At 44.1% G+C, this 4,343-nt stretch overlaps 1 non-coding gene across 1 annotated transcript; it reads right to left on the bottom strand.

Annotated features, from left to right (window-relative positions):
* Positions 1-523: 523 nt before the first annotated feature.
* On the bottom strand, positions 524-630 carry LOC120259782. The gene has a single exon (XR_005536333.1). It is a non-coding gene; the product is annotated as a small nucleolar RNA R71 (small nucleolar RNA).
* Between the last annotated feature and the right edge of the window lie 3,713 nt (positions 631-4,343).

Here is a 4,343-nt window from a genome sequence, read left to right as displayed (position 1 = left end):
TATGACCTGAGGGAACCCCTCCATACTGATTGAAGGAGAACCCAAGCTTAAACATACACTGAGAAGCAAAGCGAAAGAACCTATGTAAGAACAGTTTAGTCAAGCTAATTTAGAAGTAGAAGAATCAGAAAACATGGCAGAACAGAATGAGCAACAGCAGTCATTATCTGATTATGCCAGACCTTCAATATTGGGGACACAATCGAGCATTGTGCATCCCCTGATTATAGCACAGAACTTCGAGTTGAAGCCGGCATTCATCCACATGCTGCAGCAATCTGCATAGTTTAATGGTTTGACCGATGAGGATCCAAACAGTCATATAGAGAACTTTATAGAGGTGTGTGATATGCTGAAGATAAACGGGGTGACGGACGATGCCATCAAGTTGAGAGCCTTCCCAATTTCCTTAAAGGGGAGACTGAAGCAATGGCTAAACTCATTACCTAGAGCCTCGATCACCACATGGGAGGAGATGGTAGAAGCTTTTCTTGGCCGATATTTTCCTCATGGAAAATCCGCAAAGCTTAGGAATGAGATCTCGTCCTTTGTACTGTTGGAATTGGAGTCTCTATTTGAGACATGGGAAAGGCTCAAGGAGCTCTTGAGAAATTGCCCGCAACACAGATTCCAGGTGTAGATGATTGTTCAGACCTTTTACAACAGTCTTAATCTGAGTACAAGGCAACTCTTGGATGCGGCAGTAGGAGATACCTTAGGTAGCAAGACCCCTGGTGAGGCAATTAATTGAAGAAATGGGGTTAAACAGCTACCAATGGAATGCCAGGGAGAAGAAAAAGGTTGTTGGCCTCCATGAGATAGATGCAGTAATCTCATTGGTGGCTCAAGTGGAATCATTGAGTAAGAAGTTAGATCTCTTAACTTCGAATAGAGTGACGGCCATGACTACTTACACCGGGTGTGGTAGAGGACATGCTCCCTCCGATTGCCCCATCTCTTTTGGTGATGCATCTTTAGTTGAGAATGTCGATTTTCTGGAAAATGGCATGAGGAATCAAGGAAATCCATACTGCAACACCTACAATCCGGGCTGGAAGAGTCATCCCAATTTCTTGTGGAGCAACCAATGTCCACAAAAGGCCATGGGGCCACTGGGTTTCCAGAAACAACAACAAGCCCCAAACATGGAGAACCGAGTTTCAGGTTTGGAGACCCGAATGAATGATTTGGAGAAGGCCTTAACTAGGTTTCTACAATCATCTGATACAAGGTTCCAACCAGTTGAGGATATACTTCGCAATCACACCGACTCTTTGCATAATTTTGAAAATCAAGTAGGGCAGATTGCGAAGTCCTTATCAGAAAGGCCACAAGGAAGCTTGCCGAGTAACACCGAGACCAACCCTTAAGAGCATGTGAAAGTGATCACTTTAAGAAGTGGTCGTGATGTTGAGGGTAAGCCTCTGAGTGAGAAGCCCAATGAAGAAGCACCTGAGGTTATAGAGGTTGAGAAGGGAGCAAGTAAAGAGAAGGGGTTGGTACCCTCACCTTTCATTCCAAGAATCCCTTATCCCTCTAGACTGAAGAATGACTAAGGGGATGAATAGTACAAGAAGTTCCTGAGTTTGTTCAAACAACTCCACATCAATATCCTTTAGTTGAGGCATTGGGTCAAATGCCAAAGTATGCAAAATTCTTAAAAGACTCATTGACTAATAAGAGAAATTTAGAGGACAGTGTTTCAGTGATTTTAGATGCATATTGCTTGGCGGTTTTGCAAAAGAACATGCCGAACAAGAAGAAAGACACGGGAAGCTTCATCATTCTTTGTAATATTGGATATCTAGGTGAAGAAATGGCATTGGCAGACTCAGGGGCCAGTATCAACATCATGCCATACACTTTCTTTCAAAAGCTAGGCTTGGGCGAGCCTAGGCCTACTCAGATAACTTTGCAATTGGACAAGCTAGACATCCGAGGGGCATCATCAAAGACGTGCTTGTCAAGGTGGACGAGTACATTTTTCCAGTTGACTTGGTAGTGCTAGACGTTGATGAGGATGCGGATGTACCCTTGATACTTGGGCGGCCGTTCTCACGGACTTCCAAAGCCTTGATTGACATGGACGGTGGAGAGCTAACATTGAGAGTCGGAGATGACAAGCTCACATACCGCCTTGTTGAAGCCATGCGGTATTCTCTTGTTTTTAATGATATTTTGTATTTTCTAGACATTACTGATGAGATTGTTGATGAATACATACAGGAAATGTTCACTCCGGATCCATACAAAGGCTTGTTCAACCAAGAAGAGGACAAAGAAGAAGTAATGATGCTTGGTTCAGCGGAAGAACTACCATCTACCCCGGGGATCTTGAAGAAGGTGCTCCAAAAATTGAAGAGGGCTAGGAGACGCCACCGAAACGTTCCAAGGCTATTGGAGTTGTGCCTGAACTGAAGAAGTTAGATGAACCATTGTTAGGCAGTCCCAAGGCCGATAATTCACCCTCTACCCTTAAGAGATTTTGCTCATCATGCTTCCAAGCCATGGGTAAGAGGGCAATTTTCTTCTATAAGCCCCCGTGAGGTAAGACAAGGTACACCAAGCCATGTGATGTTAAACAAGCGCTTCTTGGGAGGCAACCCAAGTGTTTACTGTTTTCATAGTTTAGTAGTTTAGTGTATGAATGAATAAAGTGTTGAGTGTTGGTGTCGTGATTTTTATATACTTGTGCTGTGATTTTATTGTGGGTTTTGAATTGTCATCGTGTGTTTTCACATGGATTTGGCGAAGTTGGGTCATTTGAGCTATTTCTCATGTTTTTCACTAGTAAAATTTGCATATTAGTGTAGGCTCTGAGTGTGTAAACATGTTCAGGAATTTTCTGCAGAGCCTGTAGAATTTTCTAAGGCATCTAGAGAAAACACAAGGGCATGTGGAATTTCCGCACGCCTGTGAATTTGTATTACGAGCTCACTAGAGAAGGCACATGGGTGTGGACTCATCCCTGTGAATGACCATGCGATTCTCGCACACCCGTGGGTAATTTCCGCATGGGTATGTGAATTCCTACAAAGATTGGCAGATTATCCCGAAAGCAAACAGGGGCATGGACTCGCCCCTGTCGGCAACCTTGTGATTCTCGCACACCGGTGGGTAATTTTTGCACGCCTGTGCTAATCTCTACAGAGGAGCTTTGTCCGTCCCGAGAAGATACAGGGCCGTGCACTTGCCCCTGTGAGTTGGGTCTGTGAATGTCCATGCCTGATAAGTGCTTGTGCGATATGAATGCGAAGCGTTCATTCCTTATGTTGAGCATTACTTTTCTCAGGTTTTACATTAATATATGTGTTTTTATGTTACTTTTATGCAGGTAGGGTTGTGAGGCCGAGTATGAAGGAAATAGGCCAATGTGGATCATAATGCACCTATTTTGGAGGAGATCTTGCTAAGGTTCAAACGCGAACACATAGGTCAGGTGTGAGATGCTAGAGTGTGTGCCAACCTCCTCATATTCGAGTGAGCACATTCATTTGGAGGGGCACAAAGGCAGTCACACTAGAGTATTCTGATTTATGCATATAAGAACAAGAGATTCACCAACGTGTACATCATTGAAGAAGCAAGGGATTCACGACGTAAACGTGTGCCCGTTTGCGTTACCCCAATGAAAGTATGGAATTCGGGAGTATTTCTGGCAGAGTACTGTAGCAGGATAATGTAGCAAGTACTGTAGCAGCCCGGCCGAGAAATCAGAGAAACAGAGAATCCACACGGGCATGTGGAAATTATCCACGCCCGTGTCGAAATTCCACAGGGGCGTGTGACATCATACACGCCCGTGCAGTCATCCTATTCCAGCCCTATTTAAAGCGGATTTCAGCCCCGATTTCAGTATTTTTTCTCCATCTTTTCCCCAACTTGTGAGAGGGTTTCAGCTAGGGTTTTGAGGGGTATTGGCCAAGGTTTTGGAGTTGTTCTATGGCTCCGACATCATGATTCCATTAGGAAGAAGGTTGGTAGGGGAGCTTCGATCGAGGCGTATCCTATACCAGACGAAGGAATCCTTGGACGACGAGTAGAGGACTGTCTACAAGACCATCGAGGGGGTTTCTTTATGGATTCATTGCTTTTATATTCGATTTCTTTGATTGTACTTAGCTCCATGGAGAGCTAAACCGCTAGTGGGTACTTGGGTGATTGTGAACCCTAGGATGTATTCATTTCTTTGAACTTCTTTATTATGCTTCGAATAAATTGATGTTTATTGTGAGTTCCAACCTTCAATGCTTGATTGTATGAACATTTCCCCTAGAGTAACACTAGGGTTGAGAGTTCTTGTTGGTAACCTTGTGAGTGAGTGACACACCACGAGCGTTAGA

Source organism: Dioscorea cayenensis, chromosome 4 (assembly GCF_009730915.1).
Source record: "Dioscorea cayenensis subsp. rotundata cultivar TDr96_F1 chromosome 4, TDr96_F1_v2_PseudoChromosome.rev07_lg8_w22 25.fasta, whole genome shotgun sequence".
NCBI lineage: Eukaryota > Viridiplantae > Streptophyta > Magnoliopsida > Dioscoreales > Dioscoreaceae > Dioscorea > Dioscorea cayenensis.
Note: the sequence above shows the minus strand (reverse complement) of the source record. Positions and strands in the feature narration are given on the sequence as shown.